Source organism: Ranitomeya variabilis, chromosome 2 (assembly GCF_051348905.1).
Source record: "Ranitomeya variabilis isolate aRanVar5 chromosome 2, aRanVar5.hap1, whole genome shotgun sequence".
NCBI lineage: Eukaryota > Metazoa > Chordata > Amphibia > Anura > Dendrobatidae > Ranitomeya > Ranitomeya variabilis.
In genome coordinates, this window is record NC_135233.1 from 645,625,091 (window position 1) to 645,647,672 (window position 22,582).

The following is a 22,582-nucleotide window of genomic DNA, read 5'->3' on the forward strand; positions in this document are numbered from 1 at the left end:
TGACCACAAAGGTGTAAATTACATACATGCAGTCATGTGCCAACTACAGTGTCAGTCACTTATCAACAGATTTGGCAAGTACATGGAGCGAACGTAGACTTTTCAGTCTGGAAGGCCCCTTCAGGCACATTTTGCTGCATGAAATTTGAGTGAGTAGCAAAGTTCTGCAAAATTAAGAAACTTGAATAGAAATTCATCTAAAAGCTTTCTAAATGATTCCAGGTTGAACAACTCCTTTAACATGTTCCCGACGTACATGTACGGCGCAGCGCAAAATGCTTTCCCGCAAACCACTGTAAATGTATAGCGCGGCGATTGCTGACACTCCGCAGTAACAGCCGTGATCCGGAGTTTAACCTCTCTGATGCGGCTGTCAATAGCGACAGCGGCATTGATCTGCTTATAGAGGGAGCTCCCTCTTTGCTCCAATCAGGACAACGTGATTGTGTCATGCTGATTGTCTCGAAGGTGAGCTCAAGCCAAATAATGGAAGCAGGGTCACCAAGTACAGCGATCTGTCAGGTCCTTCCAAGAGCAGGACTTGACATGCCTCCTGTGTATGATTGACAGATCCAAAGATCCAATACCCTGCAGTGCAGACCCAAAGAATAAAGATCACTTTTACAGCACGGTGAATGGGGGAGAAATATATGAATTTCGGGATTTTGTTCATGCTGCCACCCCAAAATCAAAAGTGATCAAAAATGTTGTATAGTCTAAAATGCAACGAATAAAAGCGTCAACTCATCCCGCAGAAAACAAGCCCCCACATGCCTCATTCAGCAGAAAAATTGAAAAAAAAATTATAGCTCGCAGAATATGGCAATGCAATAAAATACTTTTTTCTGCAAATCAATGTTTTTTAAGCATGCAAAACTATAGCAAACTATAAAAATACTGAATAACCCTGGTGTTGACGTAGCTGTACTAACCAGAATAATAAAGTCATGTAGTCACGTTTAATGCATGGTGAACATTGTAAAATGGCGTAAAAAAATAAATAAATCAAAGACAATTTCCCGAATTGCTGTTTACACTATGTTCCAAATTATTATGCAAATGACATTTTTCTCGGATTTTCCTAAATGGTCGGTGCAAATGACAGTCAGTCTAATAAAAGTCATCACCCGTTAGATTATACATCGAATTTTATTGAAGAAACCTCCCAATGATAACAGTATAATCTCCAAAATGAATAAAAACTCAAAATGCACTGTTCAAAATTATTAGGCACAGTAGTATTTCTAAACATTTGATATGTTTTAAAGAACTGAAAATGTTCATTTGTGGAATTTGCAGCATTAGGAGGTCACATTCACTGAACAAAAAAGCTATTTAACTCCAAAACATCCTAACAGGCCAAGTTACATGTTAACATAGGAGCCCTTCATTGATATCACCTTCACAATTCTTGCATCCATTGAACTTGTGAGTTTTTGGAGAGTTTCTGCTTGTATTTCTTTGCATGAAGTCAGAATCGCCTCCCAGAGCTGCTGTTTTGGTGTGAACTGCCTCCCACCCTCATAGATCTTTTGCTTAATGATACTCCAAAGGTTCTCTATAGGGTTGAGGTCAGGGGAAGATGGTGGCCACACCATGAGTTTATCTCCTTTTATACACATAGCAGCCAATGACTCAGAGGTTTTCTTTGCAGCATGAGATGGGGCATTGTCAGCATGAAGATGATTTTGTTCCTGAAGGCATGTTTCTGCTTTGTATACCATGGAGGAAAGTTGTCAGTCAGAAACTCTATATACTTTGCAGAGGACATTTTCACACCTTCAGGAACCTTAAAGGGCCACTGTCACCCCCCTCCAGCCGTTATAAACTAAAAGAGCCACCTTGTGCAGCAGTAATGTGCATTCTAACAAGGTGGCTCTTTTAGTTTTAGGTTCAAGCATACCCCAAATAAAACGTTTTTATACTTAGCCACAATTAGGGCAATCACATGGCAGTGATGTCATCACAGGTCCTACAGCTATTTGCTGTGCAGCAGATCCATCCTGGTGTTCTGTGGATGTCTTTTGTTCTCTGGTATCAGCCATTACATCAGACGGCCAGAGCTTACTGCGTCTGCGCAGGACACCTGTACACAGCGCAGGCGCCGGTTTTGAAATGATAACAGCGCTGAGGGGGCGGCGCCGAAAGCGCAGGAAGATGTGAGTGACGGCAGAGGAGCTGGCCAAGCTGGGCAGTGAGGACCCGCCTACCTGGCTAGAGACAGGAATTGTGGCTAAGTATAAAAACGTTTTATTTGGGGTATGCTTGAACCTAAAACTAAAAGAGCCACCTTGTTAGAATGCAGCATTACTGCTGCACAAGGTGGCTCTTTTAGTTTATAATGGCTGGAGGGGGGGTGACAGTGGCCCTTTAAAGGGCCCCACCAGCTGTTTCTCCATGATTCCAGCCCAAAACATGACTCCTCCACCTCCTTGCTGACGTTGCAGTCTTGTTGGGACATGGTGGCCATCCACCAACCATCCACTACTCCATCCATTTGGACCATCCAGGGTTGCTCAACACTTATCAGTAAACAAGACTGTTTGGAAATTAGTCTTCATGTATGTGTGGGCCCAATGCAACCATTTCTGCTTGTGAACACTGTTTAGGGATGGGCGAATAGTAGGTTTATGCACCACAGCAAGCCTTTGAAGGAGCCTACACCTTGAGGTTTGAGGGACTCCAGAGGCACCAGCAGCTTCAAATATCTGTTTGCTGCTTTGTAATGGCTTTTTAGCAGCTGCTCACTTAATCCGATGAACTTGCCTGGCAGAAATCTTCCTCATTATGCCTTTATCAGCACAAACACATCTGTGCTCAGATACAGCCACAAATCTCTTAACAGTACGATGATCACGCTTAAGTTTTCGGGAAATTTCTAATGTTTTCATCCCTTCACCAAGGCATTGCACTATTTGATGCCTTTCGGCAGCAGAGAGATCCTTTTTCTTTCCCATGTTACTTGAAACTGTGACCTGCTTAATAATGTGGAACATCATTTTTAAGTAGTTTTCCTTTAATTAGAATCACCTGGAAAACTAATTATCCCATGTGTTTAAGATTGAATTCAGTGATCCATTGAGCCCTGAGACACAATACCATCCACGAGTTTATTTGAAAAACAAAACAATTAAATCTTTATGACACTTAAATCCAATTTGCATAATAATTTGGAACACTGTGTATTTGTGCATTCTGTTTCTCAAAAACTGGAATAAAAAGCAAATAAAAAAATGTTATATAGTCCAAATGGCACCAATAAAAACTTCCATCTCATCCCACAAAAGACAAGCCCCTTCTCAGATCTGTCGCCCATCAACAGACAGACAAGTAGAGGCTGTCCATGTTCCTAGTAGTTAAGAGGTGCTGGAAAAGAAACTAATCCAGTAAAATCCAAGCTTGGAATGCCTAACAGCCCCCTCCCCTCTGAGCCCCACACCGAGCCCAAACCACACATAACGTTAACATGTATGGCACTGCTGCAAGACGGGAACATGCACTTAACAGGGGTATTCCTATCTCCAATATCCTATTCCAATATGTAGTAGGTGTAATAATAATGTTAGCAAATACCTCCAATCATAAATGTAGTATAATTTTTTTGATTTGCTATGCTTCTTTCCTCATGTGCAGGCATTGCAGGACCTTGGGTATCGATGGTTACGACTAGGGTTGAGCGAAACGGATCGGACATTTTCAAAAGTCGCCGACTTTCAGCAAAGTCGGGTTTCATGACTGTGGGATCGGCCATGCGGTCGGCGATCTTCGCGCCAAAGTCGCGTTTCATATGACGCTTTCCCCGCCATTTTTTCAGCCAATGAAGGAGTGTGGGCAGCGTGATGACATAGGTTCCGGCTTGCTTTGTGCGGCGTCACTGGGGGTAAAACTGCCGAGAGAGAGAGAGAGAGAGAGAGAGAGAGAGAGAGAGAGAGAGAGAGAGAGAGAGAGAGAGAGAGAGAGAGAGAGAGATGCATTGACCTGCACTGGGTTTCGTGTTTCGGTTGGCCCCCGACTTTTCACAATAATCGGCCGATTTCACACGATCCGACTTTCGAGACAGTCGGGTTTCACGAGACCCGACTCGATCCTAAAAAAGCAAAAGTCGCTCAACCCTAGTTACGACCACTCGCGACTAGCTCACTGTCACTATATCAGTGGTCGTAACCATGGATACCTAAGGTCCTGCAGTGCCTGCACATGAGGAAAGAGACATATCGAATCAGGAAAGCTACACTACATTTATAATTGGAGGTATTTGCGAATATTATTATTACACCTACTACATATTGGATAGGATCTTGGAGTTGGGAATACCTTTATACCCTTATAAAGGGGTTCTCTGCGTCTAATAATTGATTATCTATCCACTGGATAGTTCTTGAAAAGTTTCCACTCTCCCATATACTAATGTGCCACAAACAGAAAGTTGATATCTCCAACCATTCCCATTTTGTTTAGGTGTATCCATATAAATGGCCCACCCTGTATTATAAGACTTCAATAAAAATACAGTTGATAATTTGTAGGGGTCGTTACGACAATAATAACCTTCATTCACCAGTCATTCCAAATTAAAGTGTGCGCTGGGCATATGGTACCGAGAAAATGGTAGTTACCTGCCGATAACGGTATTTCTCTGATCCCATGATGGCACCACGGAGAGAGGGGTCCGCCCCCAGGGACAGGAAACCTACAGGTGAAAAAGGGCGTACCTCTCTCCCACATCAGTTGGTTTACAGAGCCTTATACAGAACTTCAGCTGCAACTCAATATTTACGCAAATTAAACTTAACCTATTTAACTTAATAGATGCACCGTGACTAAAATTAATTACTAGTAATTATCCAGTGCACACCTGTGTGTGAGAAGGGAGGGAATATACGGGTGCCATCATGGGATCAGAGAAATACCGTTATCGGCAGGTAACTACCATTTTCTCTATCCCCATGATGGCACCACGGAGAGATTTGAATAGAGAGAGCTATTAGGGAGGGACCACTGCCTCTAGAACCCTTCGCCCAAAGGTAGGATCAGAGGAAGTCAAGTCTAAGCGGTAATGCTTAAAAAATGTAGACTGGGAAGACCAAGTGGCCGCTCTACATATCTGTTGTATTGAAGCGCCAGCTCTCTCCGCCCAGGATGATGCCACTGCTCTGGTCGAATGAGCTTTTATGTTCTCTGGGATGGCTGTCCCACAGGATGAGTAGGATAGGGCGATGGCGTCTCTTATCCATCTTGCTAACGTGGCTTTCGACGCTTTTTGTCCTTTGCGTGGACCCTGGAAGCAGACAAACAGAGCCCTATCCTTCCTGCACTCCCTAGTGGCTGATAGATACCGAACTAGACACCTTCTTACGTCTAGGGTATGCAGTGTTTTTTCCCCCTCATTTTTAGGTTTGGGACAAAAGGAGGGTAAGGAAATTTCTTGCGTTCTGTGAAACTGTGACGCTATTTTAGGGAGATAAGCTGGGTCAGTTTTTAGAATGACTCTGTCATCAAGTATCTGAGTAAAGGGCGGGCATGAAGATAACGCTTGTATATCGCTGACACGGCGAGCTGAGGTTAGGGCCACTAGGAGTGTGGTTTTCAGAGACAGGATCTTTAAAGAGACTTCTGTCAGGGGCTCAAAGGGAGGTTTGGTTAGAGCGTTTAGTACGAGGTTTAGATCCCATGGGGGAGAGTTGTGGAGGGGAATGGGTCTGGACCTAGATGAGGCTTTAATAAATCGCATGACCCAACGATTTCTGGCCAGATCGTGATTATACAGAGCTGCTAAGGCTGCTACCTGAACTTTTAGTGTACTTGTAGCCAAACCTCTTTCCAGGCCTTTCTGTAAAAACTCAAGGACTTTCCCAATAGGAATTTCCCCGGACGGGTCTGCCCCTGATACGGATATGAATTTTTTCCACACTTTGCCATATATTCTAGTGGTTACGGGTTTTCTACTTTGTAATAGAGTGGACACCAAGTTAGGAGAGAACCCTTTGTCCCTTAGTAACCTCCTTTCAAAAGCCACGCTGTCATGTGTAAATTTTTCACATTGGGGTGAAACACTGGGCCCTGGGACAGAAGTTTCGGGGTGTCTGGTAGAACCCATGGACTTGATATGGACATTTTTCTTAGCCAAGAAAACCATATTCTGCGGGGCCAGAATGGCGCTATTAGTATCACTGTAGACCTCTCCTCCCGAATTTTCCTCAGCACTAAGGGGATGAGTGACATTGGAGGGAACGCGTAGGCAAGGTGATAGTTCCAAGGAATTGTCAAAGCGTCTAGAGCTACAGGGTTCCCCCGGGGATCGATTGAGCAGAATGTTTCTACTTTGCGGTTTTGACTGTTCGCGAATAGGTCTATTACTGGTAAGCCCCAGAGATTCACGATCTGATCGAAGACCGATTGGCTTAGCTCCCACTCTCCCTGTTTTAAGCATGTTCTGCTCAGGAAGTCTGCAGTTTGGTTTTCGGAGCCTTTTAAGTGGAGAGCTGTCAAGGACTTTAGACTGTGTTCCGCTATGTGGAAGATGGATTGGGTTACCTCCATCAGAGCTCGACACCTGGTTCCCCCTTGGTGGTTTAGATATGCCACAACCACTTGGTTGTCTGAAAACACTTTTACGTGATGACCGTGCAGGAGATATAGGAAGTGTGTTAGGGCCAGTTTTACCGCTAGTAGCTCTTTCATGTTGGAAGAGTCTGGCTCCTGACTTTTGTTCCAACTTCCCTGTGCCACTTGATCGCCTATATGTGCTCCCCAGCCCCAGGGGCTTGCATCTGTTGTTAGAATCTTTTCCGTCGGTAGCGCCCAAGGAACCCCTTTGGCTAGATTCCCTGGGTCTGCCCACCATGCTAGGGAGTGTATTGTATTTGGAGAAATAGTTAACCGCCCGTCTAAATTTCCGTGCAGAGATATGCCTAAATTTAAGGTCTCCCACTGTAGATCCCGGGAATGAAGTTGTGCCCATTGAACTGCCGGAATACAGGCAGTCATAGAGCCCAGGAGGGACATTGCTCTCCTCGGAGTGGTCACTGGGGATACCGTCAGCTGTAATACGGCTTGTGTCATTTTTTGTACCTTCTCCTGAGGAAGATAACATGTCTGCGTGTTCGAGTCTAGGACTATCCCCAAGTACTCCTGTACCCGAGATGGCACCATTTTGGACTTGGGTATGTTTAGCAGCCACCCTAGACTCGACAGAGAAGTAATGACCAGATTCAACTGTTGTTCGCAGTGTTGAAATGAGTTCCCTACCACGAGTAGGTCGTCTAGATAGGGAACTATTAGGATGTTCTGTTCCCGTATGTGGGCCATTACCTCTGACATTATTTTCGTGAATACTCGAGGAGCGATAGCTATCCCGAAGGGGAGAGCTCGGAATTGGAAGTGTTTGATCTCCCCCTGGATATTCACTGCCAATCTGAGATATTTTTGGTAATCTCTGTGTATGGGCACATGGTAGTACGCGTCTCGTAAATCTAAAACAGTCATGAAACACCGAGGAAAGAGTATTCTTACGCAAGATTTTATTGTTTCCATTTTGAAATGTTGTATCTCCAGGAAACTGTTTAGTTTTTTGAGATTTATGATCGTTCTGTACGATCCGTCCGGTTTTTTCTGGAGAAAGAGGGGAGAATAGAACCCCGTGCCTCTTTCCTGGTATGGAACTTCTTGCAATACATCTTTCTGGATTAGGCTCAGAATTTCCTTCTGGAGAGCTGACTGTTCGAGTGACTGTTTTTGAGGCGTTACCATGAAGGAGTTGCCGGGAGGGACACAAAATTTGAATTTGAGGCCTTCTCGTATAATGCCTAAAATCCAAGGGCTGTTTGAAATTCTTTCCCAGGCTGGAAGAAACTTCGCTAGTCTCCCTCCGACCCGGGAAGTACCTTCATTGGGATTTTTTATTATCTGGAGGGGGGGTTTTGTTGAACAAGAAGCCCCTGTTTTTGTTTCTTCTGTCTTCCCATCCGTCTTTATTTCCTTTTGGAGGTCTTCTGCGCATGAACTTTCTGTTCCGAAAGGAGCGCCTATATGACTGGTTGGGGAACCCGGGAAAGGATTTCTTTTTATCTCCCACTTTGTCGAGGATGTCGTCCAGCGTTGACCCAAACAGGAATTCACCCTCGCAAGGTATTGAACAAAGCTTGGTCTTTGTCTGCAGATCCCCCGGCCAGCACTTCAGCCACAGGGCGCGTCTTGCGGCGTTTGAGAAGGAAGCCGACCTGGCTGACAATCTTGCCGAGTCCACCGAAGCGTCCGCCAAAAAAGCTGCTGCTCCTTTCATCATGGACACTGACTTTTGTAATGTCTCTCTTGGGACTTTCTGTTTTAGTTGAGAATCCAAATGCTCAAGCCATACCATCAGAGCACGGGCCGTGCATGTGGCTGCGATGGCTGGCTTTAGGCCCCCTCCTGCCGCTTCCCAGGAGTTTTTTAAGAAGGTGTCTGCCTTTTTGTCCATTGGATCCTTCAGAGTGCCCATGTCCTCAAAGGGCAGGGCGAACTTTTTAGAGGCCTTTGCTATGGCCACATCCAGTTTGGGTGCCTTGCTCCAGGATGAGCAGGCTGGGTCATCGAACGGGTACTTTCTCTTGGGGGTCAAGAGTACTTTTTTGTCTGGTTTCTTCCATTCTTTCTTGATCAAAGAATGAATTTTTTCATTTATTGGAAATACTCTTCTTTTCTTTTGTTCTAATCCGCTGAACATTATGTCCTGTGCTGTTCTTTTAGGGCGTTCGTCTACCAGACCCATAGTTGTTCTGATGGCCTTTATCAATGTGTCCGTCTCCTCGATGGGGAAGCAACTGCGTCCCCCCTCTGATGATAGTGAGGAGGTTCCGGATGTTGATGAATCATTAGAGTCAGATGTTTCATTTTCTGATTCGTCTATACTGGACTCGGGAGACTTATGACCTGATCTATGTTTTTCCCTCGGAATTTTAATGCTTTTGAGGGCATTTTCCACTTGATTTTTTATAAGAGTTTTTAGGTCTGACGCGAACGCCGGAGATTCCTCCTGGATGGTTTTTTCTATGCAGGGCCCGCATAGCTTCTTTTCCCATGAGGAAGATAGCTCTTCCGAACATATCGCACACACTTTGTGTTTTGATTTGGATGTACATTTCCTTCCCTAAGAGAGAAAAGAAAAATAATCTCGTATTATGTTACCACTTCCACGTGGATCACTCACCCTTTACGGCTAAGAGATACCGTCTCTGGCCTCGGGACTGTATCCACTGGTTTTGTCGCTGGCCGAGTGTTTCCTCCAGAGACTCGGCTGCGTTGAGACCCTGATCGTCCGCTGCTGCTGCGTTGTTGGGATGAAGCGTTCCCCTTGCGCTGATGTTGTGAGCGCGGACGCGGTACTTGCTCAGGTGATGATTGTGCACATTCCTGTGCCTCTTGTGGTTCTTTGCCGCTCATAGTGGCTCCGCACTGCGTTTGCCAAAAGAGAGGGTTTTCCACGTTTTCTCTGCTGAGAACGCTGTTTTTTTAAACTTGCCGCCGGCAGAAGCGGTCATCTGCGCATGCGCGCGCGTCACTTCAGGTTCGCTGCACAGGCGTCCTATAGGGAGGATATTAGTGGGGACGCCTGTGCGCGCGTTTCAATGTTCCGCCCGAGCCCATGCCTCCGGTTTGGGCGGCGGTTCAGCGGTGACCTGCGGCGCTTATGCTCCAGCACCTCTGTGATGGTAGCGTAGCCGCCGCTACCCCCATGCACCGATTAGCGGTGTAGAGGCTGTAACGGTGACCGCCGCCACCTGCCTCTTTCCTCACCCCCTTTTTTTTTTTTTTCCTTGGGGAAGGCAGGCTCGGACCTCTTCACTGCCTTCCCCTGCAACACTCACCCGTAGGGCCCGCCGACCCCCGTGGTGGTGCCTCAGGGTCGGATGAAAAGGAGGGAGAAAACCTACTGGACACAGCCGTGACAGGGCGCCCCCTGTCAGGAACCGACCGGCCAGCACCCTGGAATCCCACGAAGAATCCTTTAGGTACGTGCTGTAGGTTCCCCGTCAGGGACAGGAAACCAACTGATGTGGGAGAGAGGTACGCCCTTTTTCACCTGTAGGTTTCCTGTCCCTGGGGGCGGACCCCTCTCTCCGTGGTGCCATCATGGGGATAGAGAAAAGAAATGATTCAAGCACGTAGCTTATTCAATCTTTGCTGATGCTCATGCATCCACTTGTGTCCAGAGCAGTTACAGCAACTACTTTATTTTTGAATACACAGTACTATTGTTTAGGAAAAAGGAATGCATTAGGCGGAGTTTAAGCAGCATACATCTAGTGCTCAGTCTCTCTCTCTGATTCGTCAGAACGTCTCCCGGTGGTTACTTCTTTCTTCACATTCCAGAGTTATCTTTTCAGGAGAAATGAAACTTAACCCTTCAGATTCTAAACTGAAGTGAAGAATGAACACTGGCAGCCATCTTTAGATACAATTACATTTGCATTAGCTAGCAGATAGGAAAAACTTATTGTTTCACAGTATAAGATATATAAAAGTACAAAGGTATAGAAGAAAATATATTCTCACCTTGACAAATTCAATAGGAGATCGGAGGGGTCAGACACCAGCATAACACCTGTTAGCTCAAAACTACTCCAGCAGCCAACAGACCTAAGCGACGTACGGGTGGAACAGAGCAGCCCCGCACATTTCGTAGTAGACGAGTACTGAACTGTATCTCTAATTGAAGTGTACTGCAGAATTCAGGCAGCAGCCACCAATGTACGGTTGTGCTGTATATAGCCCTTACATACCGTAGTTTAGGCTAGGTGCACAATGTGTCCGTGCACATAGCCTACAGCATTCTGCATCGTGACCATAGACTATCACCCACCAGATACAGGCTAAAAGTGGCATCTTTCAGTCTCCATCTGGCCAGCATACACTGAAAGCGCAGTAGATTGCACTTTCCTATACAGGGGGTCACTGGAAAGAGATGTATAACATGCAGTATGTGGACGGATGCTTCGGGATCCATCCTGACTGTGAACACTGATAGGTGCATACCTCCTGAGTCAATGCAAGCAACAGTGTCCACAAGCGCAGTGTGGACCTAGCCTTAGTTCTAGCCTCTGCCAGAGCAGTTACCACTGATCACAAGTGTCAGATCCCCATCAGTCTTAATTAAGATGAGTTGTCTTGTTAGATGCTGGACAACCCTTTTAACAACCTATGCGGCACATGTCTCCAGGTGCACAAGTCGGGCACTATGTATTGGGTACTAAAATGGCATATTTGCAATTTTTACTCTGCAACATCCATTGCTCACTAATTTCGGGAAAATTCCAACTGGGTCAAATTAGTTACTACACTCCTCGATGATTTCCCTGAATGTAATTTTCAAAATGGGGCCATTTTTTGAAGACTTCTGTCATTTTGGAAGCTTAGGGGCTCTGTAAGTGGCTCTACTGCCAAACTTGTGCTCCGAAATTCAAATAGGGATTTTTCCGCAAGGAGACTGTACCAGTCTGTAACTGTAAACTTGTTTACTGTAAATGATATCTATAACCCTGTATGTAACCCCTTTCTCATGTACAGCATCATGGAATTAATGGTGCTATATAAATAAATAATAATAATTTTTCCCTTCCGAGCCTTGCCGTGTGCACAAATAGTAGTTTCTGACTACATATTGGCTATTGCTGCATTTGGAAGAAATTGCTTTATACACGTGTGGGTCTATTCTCTCTTATTATTAAGTGTTAAAATGAAAAATTTGGGGTTAAAATAACATTTTTTTGAAAAACAAAACCATGTAATTTTTCATTTTCACGTCCTAATGTTATAAAATGACTGAATTCCTTTTGGGGTGTAGCTTCTAAAATGCTTTCTTTTGTGGGGGGCTATTTCTCTTCTAGCATTACAAGGGGTCTACAAACGCAGCATGGTTACTGGAAACTATACAAGGTGAGTGCACTTTCCAAAACAGCACTTTTCTTTTGTAGCTGTACTGTGTGCCTGAACCGAAGCTTTACTCTACATACGTGGTATCAGCATACTTGTTGCTTGCATGACAAATTGGGTGGTCCATTTTCTCCTGTTACACATGTGAAAATGAAACATTTGAGGCTGAAGCAACAATTTTGGGAAATTAAAACATAACGTAGTTTTCACGTTCTTCAAGTAGCAATCTTAAAAGTCAATAACTCTTTAACGAACGTTGTCACATGACTTCGTGTCTGCAAATTGAGATTCTGGTTTGGCTATTATCCTGTGTTTCGGGGTACTGCCCCTCGTCAGTGCAAAGCGGAGATCTGGTTTGGCTGAGTGAGAGGCTTCTGACCGGGATCCAAGAAGTATCGTTTCTCCTTGCGGAGATTGACATGCTAAGCATCCCGAGATGAGGAGACATAAAGGGAAGGTGCCACCAGTTTTCTTGTACCGTATATACTTAAGTATAAGCCGAGATTTTCAGCCCAAATTTTTGGGCTGAAAGTGCCCCTCTCGGCTTATACTCGAGTCATGATCGGCGGTGGGGTCGGCAGGTGAGGGGGAGAGAGGACTGTCGCATACTCACCTAGTCCCGGCGCTCCCCCTGCCCGTCCCACGGTCTTCGGTGCCACAGCTCTTCCCCTGTTCAGCGGTCATGTGGGACCGCTCATTAAAGTTATGAATATGGACTCCACTCCCATAGGGGTGGAGCTGCATATTCATTTCTCTAATGAGCGGTAATGGTGACCGCTGACAGAGGAAGAGGCTGCGGCACCCGGAGACCAGCTGTCCGGGATAAGGAGCCACGGACGCCGGGAGCAGGTAAGTATGTACTCATAGTTACATGTCCAAGTTCCACACGCCGGGCCCCGCTTGTCCTCCCATCCTCTTGCGCTGACTGTTCAGGTCAGAGGGCGCGATGACGTACTAGTGTGCGCGCCACCCTCTGCCTGAACAGTCAGTGCGGAGAGACGCCAAGACGGGACGCTGAGGAGCTGCGGGCAGCAAGAGAGGTGAGTATGTCATTTTTTTTTTTATTGCAGCAGCATTATATATTGCACAGATTTATATGGAGCATCTATGGAGCCATAATGAACGGTGCAGAGCATTCTATATGGCACAGCTTTATGTGGAGCATCTATGGGACCATAATGAACGGTGCAGAGCAATATATATGGCACAGCTTTATATGGAGCATCTATGGGGCCATAATGAACGGTGCAGAGCATTATATATGGCACAACTTTATATAGAGCATCTATAGGGCCATAATGAACGGTATGGAGCATCTATTTTTATTTTTGAAATTCACCGGCAGCTGCAGCATTTTCCACCCTAGGCTTATACTCGAGTCAATAAGTTTTCCCAGTTTTTTGTGGCAAAATTAGGGGGGGGTCGGCTTATACTCGGGTATATACGGTAGTTTTTTTTCCTGAAATTAAGCTTAAAATAGTAATTAAAATGTATTAATGCAATGTTTGCACTGTATGCAAACATTTCTATATGAAAAATATTATACATTTTCTTACAAATATATATATTTACCACTAGGGGGAGCATTTTCTGTTTTAGACCTCAAGCAGCTATAGTGAGACTTACCAGCTTTACTGTTAGCAGCAAAGTTGGGGCAGTAACTGCTGACATCACCATTTCCCTACCCTTTTGGGTGGTCTAGTATCCCTGGGGCAGAATGAAGAGTAGTATCACAGGGCAGTACCATTTAGTGGGTGACTGCCCTGTGATCTGCTATCACCAGCAGTTACTGTCTTCTCGCTCTCTCCCATCAGTCTCTCTCACCCAGATTACATGATCCTCTCACCCCCCCCACAATGTCTGGCCATTCACTGCAGACCTGCAGCTCCTTATCTTATGAAGGGATTAATCACAGCTCCTGCAGAGCAGCTAACAGCTCCTGCTCCCATAATGTTAATGGTACACTGTTCCTCCTTGATGTCTCTGCTCTTCTGCCAGTTCTTTTCTCCTGCATTTTACTATTGTCAGCCCTCAATCTAGGATGTGTTCTGTTGGAAGCAGTAGTGCTTATGTTTAGTTAGCAGATCTGAGAACTCCATAAATATGCCAGCAGAACACTCCCACTACTGTGAATTGTGCAGCCCACAAAGGCGTGCCCAGTTCACAGCAGTGACTGCTCCATTACAATAGATAGGGTCAGCAGTGGTCTGTTATCTCCTATGACCATGGGGTGCCATATTATGACACTGATAGTGTGGTGCTGCTACTGTGAAAACAAGATGTTGGCCCCCAGTGCCTTCTTTAAACTCCTATAACACACAAAATATGTTTCAAATGCATTAAAAAGGAGATTTTTGTGTACTCACCGTAAAATCTTTCTCCTAGCCTCTAATTGGGGGACACAGGACCATGGGTGTTATGCTGCTGTCCACTAGGAGGCGACACTATGCATAATCTGAAAAAGATTAACTGTGGCTCCTCCTCTGCAGTATACACCCCTGGACGGCATCAGCCTTGTCCAGTTTTGTGCAAAAGCAGGAGGAACGTAACATGAATAACATAATTATGCCTGTAAGAAGGCAACTATGTGCTTGCTCAAGAAAACAATATGAGAATTCAACAGTTACAACGGCCCGGAAAAAGCAACAGGGTGGGAGCTGTGTCCCCCAATTAGAGGCTAAGAGAAAGATTTTACGGTGAGTACACAAAAATCTCCTTTACTCTGTCGCCTCATTGGGGGGACACAGGACCATGGGACGTCCTAAAGCAGTCCCTGGGTGGGAAGCAATGGACGAATATTGTGCAGACAGGCCCCTATACTTAGGGCACCACCAACTGCAGAACACATCTACCCAGGCTCGCGTCCGCTGAGGACTGGGTATGAACCCTGTAGTGTTTAGTATACGTGTGTAGGCTAATCCAAGTGGCCGCCTTACACACTTGTTGTGCCGAAGCCTGGTGCCGAATGGCCCAGGAGGCCCCTACCGCCCGTGTAGAGTGTGCCGTAATACCGGCTGGAAGAGGAGAATTCTTAAGGCGGTAGGCCTCTTGTATGGTGGATTTGATCCACCTGGCAAGGGTAGCTTTGGAAGCTGGCAGACCCTTGTGGCCGCCTTCCGGAAGGAGGAAAAGAGAATAAGACTTCCGGAAAGACGCAGTCCTAGACACGTATATATGCCCTGACGAGGTCAAGCGTATGCAGAGCCTTCTCCACTCTATGAACTGGGACCGGACAAAGGGTTGGTAGTGAAATTTCCTCATTGAGGTGGAAGTTGGACACAACCTTCGGAAGGAAGGATGGGACCGTACGAAGAACTACCTTGTCCTGGTGAAAGGCTATGAAGGGCCGTCTGCAGGAGAGTGCTGTCAGTTCAGACACCCTGCGTAGCGAGGTGATTGCCACCAGGAAAACCACCTTCTGGGAGAGAAGGCGGAGCGGGACCTCCTTAAGGGGTTCGAAGGGTGGTTCCTGCAATGCTGTCAGGACCAGGTTGAGGTCCCACGTTTCTAGTGGTCGTCTGTAGGGGGGAACCAATCGGGAAACCCCCTGAAGGAAAGTCCTTACTTGCGGCTTGGTAGCAATGCACCTTTGAAAAAGCATTGAGAGGGCTGACACCTGGCTCTTAAGCGAGCCTAATGACAGCCTGGCCTCCAGACCCGATTCGAGAAAGCCAAGTACTTTGGGTAGGGAATAAGGGAGTGGGGTCTGGCCACGAGATTCACACCAGGTAAAGAAATCTTTCCAGGTACGGTAATAAATCTTGGCAGAGGCTGGCTTCCGTGCCCTGGTCATCGTTCCAATGACGTCCGGCGAGAGCCCTGCCTGGGTTAGAACCCAGGTCTCAAGGGCCACACTGTCAAATTGAGAGCCCCTGAGTTCTGGTGGTAGAACGGGCCTTGTGATAGAAGCTCCGGGCGGTCGGGGAGACGCCAGGGGGCATCTGCTGAAAGTTGTATGATGTCGGCATACCATGTACGTCTAGGCCAGACCGGTGCGATTAAGATGGTTGGAACTCCATCTTGCTTGATCTCCTCACCACTCTGGATAACAGGGGGAGAGGTGGAAAAATGTACAGAGGCTGGAACTGGGTCCAGTCCTGAACCAGAGAGTCTGCTCCGAGCGACAGCGGATCGTGTGTTCTGGCCTTGAAGTTGGAGACCTTGGCATTGAAGTGGGATGCCATTAGGTCCACATCTGGGGTCCCCTAGCGATGGCAGATTTGATGAAAAATTTCGGGATGGAGAGACCACTCTACCGAATCTATTCCTTGTCATCTGAGGAAGTCTGCTTCCCAGTTGTCCACACCCGGAATGTGGACCGCCGAGAGAACAGAGCCTGTGTCCTCTACCCAGTGGAGGATGTGTGACACTTCTCGCATCGCCTGGGTACTGCGGGTCCCCCCTTGGTGATTCACATATGCCACAGTGGTGCCATTGTCCGATTGTATTCTGATGTGAGAGGCTGCCAGTAAGTGATGGAAGGCCCTCAATGCCAGGAGGATGGCACGAATTTCCAGGATGTTGATGGGCATGGTCGCTTCCACTGGGGACCACTTGCCCTGTGGTGTAGGTGCACTGCACCCCAACCCGTCAGGCTCGCATCGGTGGTCAGAACCTTCCAATGACCTGTGAGAAAGGATTTCCCCTTTGCTAGCGAGGTTGGCTTGAGCCACCAGTGCAGGGACCTCTTGATTGACGACGTTAGCCGGAACTCCCTGTTGAGAGAGAAAGGGATTCCTGTCCCAGGACTTGAGAATGGCTAGTTGGAGAGGCCTGAGGTCAAACTGGGCCAAATTGGGACCGCTTCTATTGCTGCCATCCTGCCGAGGACTCATGGCAAACCGGAGAGATCAAGGGGGTTTGCGGAGGAGGATGCGAACTCCTAGGCGGAGAGCCAGTGCCTTGTCCCTGGGAAAGAGCACTAGACCCCTGGAGGTGTCGTATAGCATTCCCAGGAAGGCCAGAGACTGACTCAGGGTTGGTGATGACCTTTGTAGGTTGACTAACCAGCCCATGCCATGCGACTCAGTGTCGATTGTGATTGAGACGCTGAGCTCGCAGTCCTTGAAGGTAGGAGCCTTGATGAGTAGATCGTCCAGGTATGGAACGACTACTATGCCTCTGGAGTGCAGGACGTCCATGGTTTGGCTGCCATGACCTTGGTAAACACTCTGGGAGCCGTGGCGAGTCCGAACGGAAGAGCCACGATCTGGTAGTGGTCCTGGTCGATTGCGAATCTGAGAAAACTCTGACGAGAAGGTGCAATTGGTATATGCAGGTTTGCGTCTTGTATGTGTAGCGCCCCCACCGCCGCAGGGCCGAGGGGTACCCGGTACCGGGCCTCTGAGTCTCTTGTTCTGGGGTTGTCACGGTGGCTAGGCCCGATCCGTGACCCTGCCGAGGGGCGTACAGTGATAGATATGATGGATGATGGTAGTGGTGGTGGTGCGATGCAATAAATAACGAGGACACCAGGTTGCAGTCTCTTTACCTCTTTACTGAAGATCTCTGGGTCCTCAGTCCAGAATCCGGATAACCAGGCTGCGCAAGCCCGGCCGGTCCAATGGCACCTCCAGAGTTCTCTTTACAGGTGGAAATCTGTGCCTTCCTTCTAGCGCTATGTGTTGCGGTCCTTCCCTGCTGTGCTTACGGAAAGTCCCCACAACTGTTGTGTCTGTTTCTTAAGTTCCCTCACAACTCGGTTAGATGATGTTCTGCTAATCCTCCGTCCCTCCCTGATGTTACGGTTGGGACGGCACCCGTATGACGGGTAGGCTCGGAGCTCTTCCGGGACCCTAGAGTCGCCCCTCTCCACAGGTTGCCCCCCAAGACTGCATAGGTGATTTAGATGAGACAGCCCGCCTTTGACTGACTGTCCTGCCGTTGGTTTAGAGTATTGCTTGAAGCTGAATATTGTAATACTCCCTCGGCGTTCCGGCCGCCGGTTATGCGCCTCAGTAGGATGTTGCCTCGGTCTTACAGCACGACCCCTACTGGTATTCTCCTTGTTGCTTTGATCTCGTTTCTCACTCAGCACAATCTATCTCGCTTCCAATCCCTCCTTGGGCACCGCCGCTATACTGAGCAGGCACGGTCCCATTACGTTCGCTCAAGTTGCCAAGCCTCTGTCAGGATCCCACCCCTGACAGGGACCCTACTGAATCTTCTCCTGCAACACCCTCTGCCACAAGGTGTTGCCTGGCTCCCACCCAGTCAGCTTTCTGTCTAACTTCCTGCCTGACCCCCAGTTTTTCCAGTGTGTGGAGAGTGGCCTAGTAAATAGAACCCTTAGCTCCCCCTGGAGGCCCGGCGGTGAAATGTATTGGTGTCTGTGATACCTGATCAGATGAACTCCTTCAGTGCCATCAGACGTACCATAGCTCCCCTTAGTGGCGGAGCCACAGTACTGCAACGACCAGGACTCTGGGGCGCTGCATATGTCTATGAAGGCGAGATGTTCTCCCTTCTCCATGGACGCAATGATGGACCGAAGGGGACTCCAGCGGAAGTGATGAACCCGTACATATTTGTTGAGTTGTTTTAGGTCCAGTATGGGCCGTACGCTGCCTCCTTTCTTGGGGACTACGAATAGATTGGAGTAGAACCCTCGGAAGCGCCCGGCCGTGGGAACCGGTACTATGACTCCTGCTTGAAGAAGCGAGGGAACCGCTTGGTGGAAGGCACGAGCCTTGGCTGGCGGTTTTGGGGGAACAGAGAGGAAGACTCGGTTCGGTGGGTTGGAGGTTGAACTCTATCTTGTATCCGGAAGACTCTAGTTCCCTGACCCACCTGTCTTCTGTAGTAGGCATCCAGACTTGCTGGAAGAGCAAAGTCGGCCGCCTATGGGTGGGATGTCTTCCGGAATCCGTGAGTCATGAGGAGGAAAAAAAAAAATCTGAGGTTTACCTCCTTTGGGCTTTTACTGGCTTGCTTTTAACTGCCAGGTCTTGTCCGACCTTTGCGTCGACCATGAGTTGTCCCTGTGTGGGGAACAGTTACGATTTTGTGCTGGACGCGAGACGGACCCGCCTGAGGAATTCCGAGAGGATCGGAATCGGTTTTGTTACACTTCTTGTAAGTGCGTATAGGTTTCAGTTGAGGGAGAGAGGTACTCTTCCCCCCCGGTGGCGTTGGATATCATTGTGTCCAACTTTTCACCGAAAAGTCACCCACTGAGATACGGGAGGTGCCTGAGGGACTACTTTGAGGCTGCGTCTGCTTTCCATTCCGCAGCCAGAGGATACGCCGAATCGTGATGGCATTTGATGCTATCCCCGCTACTCCCCTTGCTCAATCCAGAGCTGCATGAAGCATATTAGTCTGCTACAACTGCTATTTGAACCGCTTGGTCCGACAGCTCAGGAGCAGATGCTTGGAGGCCAGCTTGTAAATTTTTGGCCCAAGCCAGTATGGCCTTGGCAGCCCAAACTGAAGCGAACGCAGGAGCCAGGGAGGCCCCTGCCACCTCGAAAAATTGAACGAGCCATGCGTTCTAACTGCCGGTCTGCTGCGTCCCTGAGGGTTGAGCTATCTGGCAGTGAAAGGAGAGTCTGTGCTGCTAGTCTAGAGACTGGGGGGGGGGTCCACTTCGGGTGGATTTGTCCATTCCTTGGTGACCTTCTGTGTGAAAAGGTACCTTGCCTCCAGATATTTGCGATTAGCGAATTTTTTCTCAGGCTGTGAGAGCTGCTTTATAAGGATCACTTTAAACGCTGGGTGGTTAGAGAAAACCTTAGGCGGCTTCAGAGGTCCTTCAAAGGAAATCCTCTGGTGGCAGATTAGAAATGTCCAGCACCCGATGGAAGAGATTATGCCCTCGACTAGCGATGTATTGCTAGGGGGGGGATTGGGATCAGGGACCCCTCCGTTTCCCTGTCTGAGTCGGAGTCGCAGATGCCTTCCGAATCCTGTGTATCACTGAGGCGTCCCCTGCTGGGTGAGCTGGGGAGGAGGCCTTCTCTGGTCGGGGACTGCGGAGATCTGCATTGTCTGCCCCTGGAAGGGGACGGTCTAGATGACTTGGAACTACGGTGTCTCTCCCTAGAAGGGGATGACCGAGTGCTATGGGATGACGTAGATGGACTGTGGGTCCGCTTGTGTCCTAACCTAGACGTGGATGTGCCAGTTCGTTCTGTTCCTAAGTCAAGCTCTCCCTTTGCTGGGTAGCGGTCATAGCCGAGCCATGACTCTGCAGAGCCCGAAGCAATGTGGAGGTTTGGTTATCTATAGACTGCGTCATAGATTGCGACCTCTGAGTGACCCATTCCGGCGTGGCATTAGACACCGAGGCATTGGCAGGGGCTTCTTGGGGCTCTGACGCAGTAGTCTGGATGCAGTCCTGGCAGCGCGTTACGTGCTGCCACTGGGGAGAGCGGTCCTGCAGGCTGTACAGAATGCATAATAGCAGTCCTGCCTGGTTCTCTTGGACCTTGAGCCCGGCATAGTGCACAGAGTGCAGAAGGGCTGCCGGCAGAGGACCTTATAGGGGTAGAGAAACCTATAGGGGAGCCTTATAGGTAATATGGTTTCACAGCCTGAGTAAAACAACCCAGCTGTGATCTTACCCCACCAGTATGCCCCTAGGTCCAGCGCCGAAGATCCAAATTCTTGTGCTCCCCGGAGACTGGCTGGCCTGGTCCTGCTGCCGGGAGATGCAGGGTTAATCCTTGCTGCAGTAGAAATGGCCGCCAAGGAGACGACGCAGGGGGAGAAGGGGGCGGAGAGCTGAGAAAAAGGCGACGAAGCTGTGTAAAAACGCGCCCTTTCTGTCTCGATCCGCCCCCTCTATGACACTGTAGAGTGTCATATTTGTCATCCGGGGGGCGGAGAGGAGGCCGCAGCTACAGCTAGGCCGAAGCCGGGGCCTAAATTAGATGCCTGGCCCAGAAAGGCTCCAGGCCGGCGCGGAAGTCCGGGGGGTCGGATCTGAACCGGATCCCCCCGGATTTAAAGGCAGGATAGCGGTGGGGCTATAAGCGGAAAGGGGGGCCCGGTGGGGGGTCCCCCTGAGGCAGAGTAGAGCTGGTGCTGCCACAGAGACAGGGGCGCAGGGAGCCCTGTGTCTGTATGTGCCATGCCTGACACTCCCCCACGGCCGCGTCAGGAGCCCTCAGCTTGGCTGGGGTCCCTGGATGCAGGCGCAGTATACTGGCCCATTGCTGGGAGCTGTAGAATGCTGCCTGTACAGGCCCTACCTGAGGCGTCTCAACCTAATACCCCCAGAGGGGGATAGGGAGGGTGCTGTTGTCACACCTTCAGGGGCCTTTATCCTCGCCTCGACCTCAACCCAGAAACCAAAGGGAATTGGGGAAGGAGGGGGAGTCTAGACTTCGAACCAGCACCCGAGGGACTGGGGAAGGAGCAACATGGGGAATAGCCATCTCTACTTCAACTGGGCACCCCGTAATAGGGGGCCGAGAAAGGAGCCATGCCGGGAGTCTCACAGGAGACCCTCTTTTCTTCATCTGTAATCCGTCGGAAAAAAAACGGAGTAAAAAATCTTAGGTGTGCCTCCTATGCGACACTAAGCAAAAACTGGAGAAGGCTGATGCCGTCCAGGGGTGTATACTGCAGAGGAGGAGCCACAGTTAATCTTTTTCAGATTATGCATAGTGTCGCCTCCTAGTGGACAGCAGCATAACACCCATGGTCCTGTGTCCCCCAATGAGGCGACAGAGTAAACTTGGTTATAATAACAGCATGTTATGCTACATTACATTGATTTATTAATGATGTACAATTGCGGTACCTTCCCTTTAAAGCTACAATGCTGCTTTGGGAAATATGCTACTTCCAATAGGTGGTACTAGAGTTCTAGTCCTCTTCCTCTCTGAAGAGAATTTGCATATTCTCCAGAGAAGCATTGCGGCTTTAAGTCTCCTCATCTCGGCATGCTTAGCATGTTAATCTCCGCAAGGAGAAACAATACATCTTGGATATTAGTAATAAGTGAAAAATTTGGCCTCCTCAGGATGGCGAAAACAGGCGATTTTTTTAACAAATAAAGAATTTTGGTATATGCTGCCACCTAGAGGCTGACACCAAGAATACATCTTGGGGGAAAAAAGCAGACTGCTTCCCTATTTAATAAGCTACACTTGGGCAGCAGATACCCAGCTATTCAGTTATTGCAAAAGCATAGCATATAACTTATTTTTCTTCACTTGCAGGTCGGATCGGAGGCTTATCTACAGCATTATAGAATGCAGTAGATAAGCCCTGAAAGGCAGTGGCCCCATCTTCTGCTAACAGGTTCCCTTTAACAAAGGAATCCCATTAAACTACACATGTGTAAATGTATACATAGTGTAGTGTAGGTACCCTAAAATGCTCCTTGATCAGTCTTCCCCTGCTTCCAGCGCCACACTGCTCCTTTCTAGATCATGTGTCACTGGGGGGGGTTAAGTGTGGGCCAGAGGTCGCTATTACATGCAAGTCTATGGAGCCTCATACGACACTCCATAGGCTTACATTGTAAAAGGGACACAAACCCCAGTGTCATCTGGCAAGTGGAAATAACTGTCATGTGACCCAGAAGAGAACCAAGTAGTTGGAAACTGGGGAAGACGCCGATCATTGAGTATATTATTGTACTTACATAGACCGTGCAAAAATATATACTTGTTTCACAAAGAACAGGTCATTTTTGTGAGGATTTGCTAGAACTTAAAGG

At 48.1% G+C, this 22,582-nt stretch overlaps 1 protein-coding gene across 3 annotated transcripts in view; it reads right to left on the bottom strand.

The window, feature by feature from the left end:
- Positions 1-22,582, bottom strand: part of KATNA1 (katanin catalytic subunit A1) — a 144,330-nt gene that overhangs the window by 39,646 nt on the left and 82,102 nt on the right. The gene's annotated exons all lie outside the window — the stretch shown is intronic.